Source organism: Cydia fagiglandana, chromosome 24 (genome assembly GCF_963556715.1).
Source record: "Cydia fagiglandana chromosome 24, ilCydFagi1.1, whole genome shotgun sequence".
NCBI classification, from domain to species: Eukaryota; Metazoa; Arthropoda; class Insecta; order Lepidoptera; family Tortricidae; genus Cydia; species Cydia fagiglandana.
The window spans coordinates 2251302-2263656 of NC_085955.1; the positions used below are offsets into that span (position 1 = coordinate 2251302).

Here is a 12355-nt window from a genome sequence, read left to right on the forward strand (position 1 = left end):
ACAACAAATAAACGACAAAAAATATAGTTTTAATTTAAAAGGTTTTCTTTTATTGTAAGTTCTCTGTAGCTCACTATCAGTTTTCATTAGCCCAATTTGTAGGGATACAATAAAATCAAGCGTTATTATATTACATAAATAATTGATAAATAGAAACGTTAACAACTAAAGTTAAAAAATAACATAACGTTAATAATACCGTGGCGCTTTCCCAACACTAACCAAGCAATAGGGGATGGGGTGAAGAAAAGCCCTGAAACGCCTGCAAGTGAATCTCAACTCAATTTACAAGCAATAAGATATAGATTTGTAATAGCGTAGCTTTGGAATCCTAGAGTGGAACGAACAAAAATATCAAATGAAATTGTACTTTGCGGTTATTGAAGTAAGGTTGAGAATGGAATGTGAAAGCTCACCCAGTATTATTTTGTATAACTATATATACTTACGTAGAATCGCGTGAAATAATCAGTAGCAATCCTTCGTCGAACGCCGCATGTGAAAGAACCTAGATTTTGACCTAAAATCGTTGGATTTCTAACTAAAAAACTGTTGGAATGTGTTGTGATATGCACTAGTGATGTGATCAATTGATATTTTGTGTGTTTCAGTGAAGTGCTGTGATTTTGCCACGATGAGGTTTTGATGGTAAGTACTTGACAATGTTTAGATGGTTTAGTGTGGGGAAACTGGATATATTTATATTTCCTTTAGTTAATTGATGTTATAATAACTTATTTCATAAGAAAACGTTTTATTAAATAATTACTAAGATGTAATTAAATTCATGTAGGCTTCTGTTGTTATTTATTTGTAATGTAAATATATTATAAACGTTTATTTCATAACGAAAATAACACACATTCTAAACATAAAACCAATAAAAAAACTAAACTTAAATATAAGTAACTAAAGTAATAAAACTAAAGTAGTAAATTACCTGCTATCCCCAACCCCGACGTAAATTATATTATTATTGTATGTATATTATTTCTCCCGATATATTATTTCATTGTATTTAAACATAATAGACGGTAAAGCGTTTCTATCATATTTAAAAAAGAAACACAATTAGTAAGTGTATTTTTAAGGCACTTACGTCCTTCTGTTATTCTTCTGTTTGTTATATCGCCCATAATAACTCAAAATCTGTACAAATATAATTTTTTTGTTGAGATGATTTTCATTTATCTCATCAGCTTTCAAAAAAATTATGTGACCATACGAGCTTATGCGGTTAATACAAATTTATGTCAACTGGGTACTTTCCTCTACTTAAAATATCAACGGGGCCTATTTTAGATTTAAGCTAGTTATTAATTTCGTTTAGTTGTACCACTGTATATATATTGTATGTAAATAAATGATTAAAAAAAAAATTCACACTGTGCACGAAATAAAGGACCAGATAATTAATAGAAAACATAGATAGCTGTTGTTTTTAAACACTATTTCTATTTAATTAATCAGATAGAAATATAAGAAGTATGGCGCTGGCAGCCGCCGCATGGTTGCGTTCAGTTCTACGAGGCCGTGCCGTACAGCTGCGATCGTGGCCCACCAAAATGGACTCGCCGGAAGACCAGCGCCGACTCTCGGGTCAGCATTATGCTGAGGCGAGCCCATTTCGTGGTAAACAATTTGTAATTATGTTTGTATTAAAAGCCTTGCATGTTACTTTTGTATGTACACTAAGTTTATCACGAAAAATAAATGATTTATGATTTATGATAAGTAGTTGAGTTGACCGTGACGTCACTACACACGTTTTCATATAAATTCCATATTAGCAAATCGTTTTGACAGTTCTAAATAATACGCTGATTTGACTATAGTCGCACCAAGAAAAGTCTGCAGCGGATTTGATAGCCCACGCACTCTAAGTGTTATTTATACGTCATAATTTCATAGAAATTTGACGTTTGTCATTTTAAACGTCAAATTTCTATGAGATTGCACTGCGTCGGCTATCAAAATCGCTGCAGACTTTTTACGGTCTGACTTTAGTAGGAAAGTAGCCAATTTATATGCCATGTTTGCCCAGCATTTAACAGTCTTAATGGATCCCATAATTCACATAAAAATGTAAATAAGTAACATAAGCGCCCGTGTACATGTCATGTAGACCATTAATCTTTCAATTTGACAGGCGGGTGCGTACGCAGACAGGACGTGATATGGTTAAATGATAGACTTATCTAAATGTACGCTCGTATTATACGAGAAAACGTTAGTAGTCGAGTAGTAAATAAAATATCACGGAAATAATATATCGTCGTAGAGTTTAACAGGTATTTTATCGTTCACTGCGAACTATACAATTTTGTTTCCTCTTCTCACCGACAAGGAGAAAGGAGAGAGGACGATATTTTTTTTAGTTAGCGTTCCATCAATTAACCGGTTTTTGAATGAACGAAATAATATAATGGTTTTGGGATCATATTAACAGGTATTAACATACCGGTTGATAGCCCTACAAGGCTGTAGTACGGAATATATTCCATATATAATAAATAATTATCATTAGGGGACATCTTACACAGATCAACCTAACCACAAACTAAGCAAAGCTTGTACTATGGGTGCTAGGCGACGATATACATACTTATACATTATACATATAATAGATTAATACTTATATACATAGAAAATACACATGGCTCAGGAACAAATATTTGTGTTCATCACACAAATAAATGCCCTTACCGGGATTTAAACCCGGGACCATCGGCTTCGCAGGCAGGGTCACTACCCACTAGGCCAAACAATTATGTTGTATAATGAGAAGAAGCCAGTTTCCAGAATTAGAAGGTGTATCATGTTCTTAGTTAAGGCGTTTTGGAACACACTACGATCACGTGACTATAACGTGACCGACGCGTCCAAGCAAAACTGTAACGAACAAACTGACTTGTGGAATACACGGAGTTCTCAATTATGTTATTGTTTCATTGAATACTAATTGCTTGACACGATACATGGCGCAGTCGCAGTCTACTCCGTCAATCATGTCGATGTTTAACATACCTGAAAAGTTAAACGTATCAGGAAATCTGTCGGAGAATTGGAAAACGTTTGAACAGAACCTGAAAATATATTTGGTGGCGTCCGGCTTAGACAAAAGCGATGACACAAGGAAAGTGGCGATCCTTTTAAATGTAATTGGTGAGGATGGCATTAAAATCTACAATAACTTTGCGTTGACGACGACGGAAGACGTTAAGTTTGAAGATGTCATGAAGAAGTTCAAGGACTATTGTGAGCCTTAAAAGAATGTTCTTCATTCAAGGTTCCTTTTTTACACCAGAAAGCAGGAGGAGAGCGAACCATTTGACAGCTTCCTAACTGATGTAAAGAGGCTAGTTAAGAGTTGTAAATTTGGAGCGGAAGAAGATGATGCTGTTCGCGACCGACTCGTATTGGGTACCAATGACCTGCATACCCAGAAGAAGATAGTCATAGAAGGCGATGCAGAATTGGACATGGTAATCACAAAGTTGCGACTTGCCGAATTAGGACGTCAACATGCTGCAGAGGTCCAAGGCAAAGTCAAGGTTGATGAGGTGATTGAAAAAAAATCTAACAGTAAACCGGTACATAATAATAATATGGTACTGAAATGCAAATGGTGCGGAGAACAACATGAGCGTAAACTCGAAGTGTGTCCGGCTCGTGGCAAATTATGTACAAAGTGCAATCGGTACAACCATTATGCTACAGTGTGCCGCAGCAAATATGTAAAAGCTATTGCAGACAATCAGGAAGATAGTGATGGCGAATTTTATTGTGGCAGTGTTCAGAAGGTACGTTCTAAAGAATGGACACAAGCATTATTAATAGAAGACACCAAGAGTATCAAGTTTAAGCTTGATTGTGGTTCAGATGTTAACTTGATTCCGTTCAGTGATTATCAAGCGATTAAACAAAGAAAAAACCTGAAGTTGGAATCTTCTAAATGTAATCTCTATGCTTACAACAATACAGGGATAAAAGTATATGGCTCTATATTGTTGGAAGTCAAATAAACGAGTAAATGCTATTTTATAGAATTTATTGTTACAGATTCAGAGTTTCAACCAACCCTGGGCAGAGATGCTTGTTCAATGCTAGGTTTGGTTGAAAGAAAATACATTAATAAAATTGACTCACTGGAAAATGACATTGTTACAGATGATCCAAGGAAAATTGAATTAATTGCAAAGTGCCAAGATGTATTTACTGGGACAGGGAGATTTCCAGCTGAATGTCAAATACTACTAAAAGAAGGGTCTGTACCAATTTCAAAACCACCTCATCGTGTTCCTCTAAAATTAAAAGAAAAACTTAAGACTGAACTTGAACGATTGTGTAAAAAAGGTGTCATATCAAAGATGGATGAAGCCACAGAATGGATCAATAGAATTGTGATAGTTGAGAAAGACCAAAATGCAATCCGTGTGTGCTTAGACCCTAGGGATCTAAATAAGTGTATTCTTAAGAAATATTATGAAATACCAACTATAAATGACCTTAAATCTAAAATATCTGACGCTAAATATTTCTCGGTCCTAGACTTGAAAGAGTCTTTTTGGCAAATTGGTCTTTCTGAATCTAGTAAAAAGCTTTGTACATTCTCAACAGTCTTTGGCACATACAATTTTAATGTTTTACCATTCGGATTAGACATTTCAGCTGAAATATTTCAAGAAAACTGTGAAAATTGTTTTTAAAAATATAGATAGTACATTTATATACATTGATGACTTTTTAATATATGGCAAAACAAAAGAGGAACATGATGTGGCTTTAGAAAAAGTCTTATTAAGGGCACGAGAATTAAATATTAAATTTAATCTTAAAAAATTTCAATATCTCCCTGAAATAGTAAAGTATTTTGGTCATGAGATAATTAATGGTTGCCTGATGCCTGATAAAAATAAGGTTAAAGCTATAATGGATTATAACTCGCCCTCCGATAAACAAAGTTTACAAAGATTTCTGGGCATGGTAAATTATATGAGAGATTACATCCCAAGATTGTCCGAATTAACAAGCCCGCTAAGAGAACTTTTAAAAAAAGATGTTATGTTTCAGTGGGGAGCGACTCATGAAAAGTGTATTGAACAAATCAAAAACATTCTTATTAGTCCACCTGTTTTAAGAAATTTTGATCCCAAGCAACCTTTAACTATCCAGACTGATAGTTCAAAAAATGCAATTGGCTGCGTCTTGATGCAGTTTAAACAACCAGTTGCATTTGCATCTAAAAGCCTAAGTAAAACTGAATGTGAATATGGTCAAATAGACAAGGAATTTTTAGCCATTTTATTTGCTTGTAAAAAATTTCATTATTATATATATGGTAGGCATACTGTAGACCAAACTGATCATCAACCATTAGTTGCATTAATGAAAAAAGAAATTTATTCTATTGCATCACAAAGACTACGAAAAATTAGATTAAAACTAAATATACAGGGCGTCCCACGGCGATGCCACATGGAGGGAAAGTACCTTAAATATCATAGATAGCATATTTTGCTGAAAGAAGACTTCATTTTATTTTTAAAACTTAGTTAAATTGCATTCATACTTTTTTAATTTTTTTTGAAAAAAAATGTATGGAAAAAAATTATCGCGTCATTGGAGGAAAAGTACCTCAATTATTGTAAATGAACATCTTACTGAAAGAAGACATTATTTCGATTTAAAAAAACAAGTTGAATTGCATTTTAAATAATTTCATGGTTAAACCGGGAATCGAACCCGCTACACGAGAAAAAGAAATACCTTGTAGCTTTGTCATACCGATGGAAAGGCTTCAATGTGAGAATTATTTTTTTGGTACAAGGTATTTTTTTTACTCGTGTAGCGGGTTCGATTCCCGGTTTAACCATGAAATTATTTAAAATGCAATTCAACTTGTTTTTTTAAATCGAAATAATGTCTTCTTTCAGTAAGATGTTCATTTACAATAATTAAGGTACTTTTCCTCCAATGACGCGATAATTTTTTTCCATACATTTTTTTTTCAAAAAAAATTTAAAAAGTATGAATGCAACTTTACTAAGTTTTAAAAATAAAATGAAGTCTTCTTTCAGCAAAATATGCTATCTATGATATTTAAGGTACTTTCCCTCCATGTGGCATCGCCGTGGGACGCCCTGTATATGATATTGATGTCCAGTATGTTAAGGGTTCACAGATGTTGATTGCGGATGCTATAAGTAGAGCATCTTCTAAAGCTGATGCTAGTACACTTGAACAATCTTTGGACCATGTTGTTCATACTGTGAATGTATGTGATAGCTTTCTCATAGAGATTACAGAAGCACATGTAAAGATGCAGCACTATCCCAAATGATAGAATACTGTAATAATGGTTGGCCTACAAATATTGATAAAGTTACAGATCTTGTCAAACCTTATTGGAAATTAAAAAATAACATTGTAGTTGAAAATAATATTTTATATTTAGATAATAGGATTATAGTTCCTTCATCTCTTAAAAAAACTGTTATGGAAAGAGTACACTCTGCACATTTTGGTATCACTAAAACGCTGGGTAGAGTAAAGTCACTTTTCTTTTGGCTAAACATAAAAAGTGATGTCATTGATACTATAAGTAAATGTCATTTATGTGAAAAATATAGTACTAGAAAAGTAAAGGAATCCTTGTTATTAGATGAAACTACACCATCACTCCCATATCATAAAGTGGGTTGTGATTTTCTAAATTATGGTAATGAAAACTATCTAGTAGTGGCTGACTACTATACTAAGTGGTTTGATCTAATAAAAGTTAATTCTATGACTGCTGCAACAGTTATAAAAATATTAAAAACCTTATTTGCTACTCATGGTATACCAAGCATTCTCAGAGCTGACAACATGCCATGCAACTCAATTGAATTTAAAAACTTTGCAAAAATGTATAAATTCTCTGTTGTTACATCTAGCCCGCTGTATCCTAAATCGAATGGCTTTGTTGAAAAATATGTTGGTATAGCAAAGAATATGTTAAAAAAATGTAAGGATGAAAATTTAGACATACATCTTGTTATCTTAGAATATAGGAATAGCCCAGTGATAGGTTCACCATACTCTCCATCTCAATTGTTGTTTAGTCGTTTTACTAAGTCTACATTGCCAATACACAACAACTTGCTTGCACCAAAAGTAGTCACTGATTTTGATAAGTATCAAGAAAAAAGAAACATTATGAATAAAACTAATTATGATAAAACTGCCAGACATTATAATTATACTCTAGAAAAAGGGCAAGATGTTGTATATCGCAGAGAAAATGTATGGTTGCCAGCCAAAATAGTGGACTCTCACAGTTCACCCAGGTCTTACTTGATCCAAGATGATCAGGGTTCTATGTTAAGAAGGAACTCTTCGCAACTGAAGCCATCAGCAACTTCCAAGATACCATCAGATGTTTCTGTTAGCTCGCCGAGGCGATGCGTTATACCTGAGGATGGGGACTCGGAGTTGCCTATGGGTTCTGAACGAATGATGGAACCTGGACCTTCGGCTAATTGTGAAGGAAGACCTAAACGCGTTATTAACCCTCCAGCTTATCTTAAAGACTATGAGACAGACTTATCACATAAGGGGGAAGATGTATCATGTTCTTAGTTAAGGCGTTTTGGAACACACTACGATCACGTGACTATAACGTGACCGACGCGTCCAAGCAAAACTGTAACGAACAAACTGACTTGTGGAATACACGGAGTTCTCAATTATGTTATTGTTTCATTGAATACTAATTGCTTGACACGATACAGAAGGTAAAAAGGCTGGTGATGATAATGATGGAAGAGAGAAATTAGTTTTGTTAGTCAGGTAATTAAATCAAATAAATGTGAGCGCGCCGTGTCAGAAGCAGTTACCGCTATTGCCATTCTGCCCTGCCAGTTATAATAACCGTAACTGACAATACTGATATTCAAAAACTCATAGAATAGCTTATCGTATTGTTGTGCAATGTACAGACGGGAGATTTCCTAATTCAGAACTTGATTAACTTTTGCTTTTACGATATGCCGAAATTAATAAAAACGTACGCCTTGCGGTACTAAGTAAAAGTATTATACATATATATACTGGCCAGCAACCTAATGACACTCATTAATCCGCCATACTCACGAAAGTACAAGTCACGAGAAATACATTTATGTTCTAAAATTATTTATATTCTACGAGCTTCTGCCCTCGTTTCCGTCTGCGTAGAACTAACTATCCTAAAACTGTCCTATTCTCCCGGGCTTTAAATCTCCATACCAAATAAGGTGAAGGTGGTTTAAGTGTGAATAGGTTACAGACAGATAGACAAAGTTACTTTCGCATTTATGATATTAAGTAGGAATTAGCTAATTCTGTACATCGTCCGGATATGCCTAGAATATTCTAAAATAAGCCAAATGGTAATTAAGGCTTTTAGACTACTTTACTCATAATTAACCCAAGTTACTTAGGCAACTATATTATGTAATAAAGCATGGCGCGTCGTGCGATCTTGTAATTCAATACATAGAAAGTTCACTACATATTTCTCTACAGAACTCATAACTAGACCTCAAGGCTCTTAAAACCTATTCGTATTTGTAGCTCAGACTTATGTTGGTTAGTTAAACTGTGTGAGCTGACATGTAATTCTATACAGCGTGTTATTCAAAAAACATTCCCCTATTGCATTCAGTGCCTTTAACAACCTGATCTCTAGCTGCGTCGAAAACCACGCGTATATGGAGCTTAGAGTTAGCTGGTTCGCTTTGGCCGTGATGCGGGAACTAGAACGGCATTAGTGAGGCTTCTAAATGTTAGCGGCGGCCAAAATGTAAGAGATTAACTTAAATTGAGGGCGGACTTCTTAGCTTTAAGTAGAAAAAGGTTATATTTATAACGTTTATGGATTTAGTTTTGTGGTTTAGAAGAAATGTGTGACTTAACATGAAAGAGGACGAGGTAGCGTAACGGCTTTTCTATACAAACGTAGTCTCCATTTTTGTCGCTGAATATTAAAATTACAGAAAATACTATATAAGAGTTGAGATCTTGTTTTCGCTCTTAACTCTGAAATAATAAAAAAATTGTTAAAAGCTATTTAAATAGTGAAAAGCTATTGATAATATACAATAAATTGTATATAAATATTTTCTGATAGTGTAGGAAACTCCACTCCACTATCCTCTTAAACACTTGGTTCGACGTTGGGTTGTGTATAAAGGTTGTCAGAAATCTGTAACGGTTCTCCAACAAGTGATTTTTCGAAAAACTAGGTATGATTCGTTACTAACATAATTGTATAGTGCGAGCGAGATGTAAAGTAAATTACGCAGACGTTAGCGTATAATATCAGTGTTGACACTATCAGTGACTCTTGTTACGGGTAAGTACTAATGTATAAAAGCGTTTTCTACCAAACCGTGCGCTTCAGAACTCTTTAAAAAGTGCAAAATATATCCTGAGCAATTTCTCGCGACAGAACCTTGGCGTACAAAACGGCTTAACTCACGCGTTTTCCCTATTGTACTAAGTATTTTGCTCTAGGGCGTAAAATTGTTGTTTGCCCCTTTGTAACGTTTTCTTGTTTACAAGTTATCAACAGTAACGATGTTTTCGTGCACACCAAATTTTTGCCAGTTTTACTTTTGACTGCGTTCAGAAGCGTTTGTTTATTTCAAGATTATTAATACTATTGAAAACGGGATAATTACTAGGGCAATATAATATTTAAAACTTTTGCGTTCTGAATACATGTTAAGTCACACTTATAGACGGTTCTATGGCGAATATTATTTTTATAATTATTCACACCAATTTCTTTTCTGGCTAGACTAACAACGCAGCGCTGAAATTACCCGTGTAAAGATGAATCCCTAGAGGCGAAAAGGCACGCTTTTCCCCCTGAAAAGCGTCGCGGGAGACAAAAACTGGGTACAAAAGGCTTTGCTTTTGTTATTTCTCTGCTTCAGTCTGAAAGGATAATAGGTAGGAACGTGCATAAGTATGAAAACTTGCATTTGCATGCATTTGCATTTACGGAACTACCTAGGTCACTCAGATATGTTTTGCAATGGACAAATTTGAAACAAAGAGATGGCCTAACAGATATACTTTTTAAAACTATATTTCCATAGACAATTCTTTGGCAAGAAAACAATTACATTATTTTTAAATTTATTTAGTAAAAAATAGATTTGAACTTAGAAAATGCCGGCGTGGGATAGAAACGACTTACGAATATTTTATACAATATTTTCATTTCATACAAAATTGAAATCTACATTTTAGGGTTCCATTATGGACCCTGTCACTAAGACTCCGCTGTCCATATTTTGTCTGTCCGTCTACCTGTCCGTCTGTCTGTCACCAGGCTGTATCTCGATGAAACGTGATATCTAGGCAGTTGAAATTAACACAGATGTATTCTGATGTTAAAATCAGAATAAGGACTGTATCGTTTGTTATGAATACAACTTTACTTAGCCGTTTTTCCTGGTATTATATTTTTATTAAAAAATTACACATATAGTTTAATTTGTGCTTTAATAATAAGTAACATTTCGTCCTGGGAGATCACGTAAAGCATATGGTTTGGACAATATTTACCCAATCCTCCCGATTAACTACAACGATTTTGGACAAATACTACAAGAAAATTTACGGTTTACGAACAAGACGAGATATTACACAAAAAAATCGTACTATGTAAACAGCAATTACATATGAATCGTAAAGCGAAACATCTGGGCATAGTCTAATCATTTCTTTTAGTTGGAAAAAAAGTTTTGGATCTGTGCTTGGTGGCCTTTTAGAGAATATGGCATGTTACTTACGACAACCCCGACTTTGGTATACAATATAACCATCATCATGGAGCGTTTCTATCGACCTGTTCTAGCCATGGTTCAACGCCATGAATGTCCGTTAGGCTTTGGATTTCCGTAGATTCTTTTAGCTGTTTCCCTCATTTCGCTGGCGTCAGAATTTGACGGGAATCCAAAATGTTGCATAAAAAGTCGTTTTCATGTAAAGATAAAAATTCACCACATTTATTCTGTGGATGTTCAATTGAGCAATCATGAAAAGGACACTTAGATGGCATATTTTGGCAGCATATTAAACTTTTGTTTCTTTAAATCGGACCAAGGAATCGGTGAAATAGTCTCAAATTAAGTTCGATAGGCTTGTCCGAATTACATTTGCTAGAGGGTATTAAAATCATCATAAAGTCCCTAAAATAAAATAAATGTAAAACCTTCTTATATCAGATATGGCTTAAAAATACCTCCAGATTATACCTTAAGAACATAGTAATACAAAATAATACACAGGTCAACAGTTAGACCAGGTTTTATCTGTATTTATAATAAACGATACAGTCCTTATGTAAATATTTAAGTGGGGCTCCTATACAACAAACGTGATTTTTTATTCGTTTTTTACGTAATGGCACGGAACACTTCGTGCGCGAGACCGACTCGCACCAGGCCGGTTTTTTACTTTTGTAGTACGGAGCCCTAAGACACACATGGAACCCTAATTCCTGGAGACAAGCTCCACGCAATATTTTAAAAATTCAAAGGGAACTAATCTCATTCGGGATTCAGACCGAACTTGGACTAATTCAATAAAGAAGTTGATAACCACAGACAACCACTTATAGACTCTGAGGGCCTACCGCGAACCACGTTCGACGTGTTGCCTCTCTGTCGCACTTGTCAATTCGTACGTAAGTGTGACGGAGACAACTCGTCCGACGTGGTTCGCGGTAGGCCCTCTGATAGCTATCACGACTGCGTGGGCTATCAAATCCGCTGCAGACTATTCTTGGACTGACTCTACTCGGGTACTGTATGATGAGATGATGGAAACACGTAGACATTGTAAGATTAATTATTATAATTAGTAAAATCAAGCACAAAGATGATATTAGTATCGCGTTGACAGGCAGACTGACATGAAAACAGAATCAAAGAGTATATCTTTTTACAAATAATAAATCAGCCAGTCACCAACAGACTCTGCTTTTAAAGGCGTCACACCGCGAAGATATTTGAATCGTACCAAGAAAAGTCTGCAGCGGATTTGATAGCACACGCAGTGTTAGTGTTATTTATACGTCATAATTTCATAGAAGCTTGACGTTTAATATGACACTTGCACTGCGTGGGCTAACAAAATCGCTGCAGACTTTTCACGGTCTGACTATATATTCCTTCAAGTGGCGGTCAACCCGTGAGTGGCCGGAGTCTGGATTGAAAAACAATATACTGGCGGCCCACCACGCAAGGGTCGATGCGAAACCAGTAAACTGTCAGCCGAATTCAGCCGGTAAGTACCAGTTTTATGGTGGTAGTCA

General features: G+C 35.1%; 1 protein-coding gene across 1 annotated transcript in view; it reads left to right on the plus strand.

Moving 5' to 3' along the window:
• Positions 1-383: 383 nt before the first annotated feature.
• Positions 384-12355, plus strand: part of LOC134676303 (glutamate receptor ionotropic, kainate 2) — a 75900-nt gene continuing 63928 nt past the window's right edge. Inside the window, exon 1 of the mRNA XM_063534677.1 lies at positions 384-648. The gene's annotated coding sequence lies outside the window, so the exon portion shown is untranslated. The remainder of the gene's footprint in view (positions 649-12355) is intronic.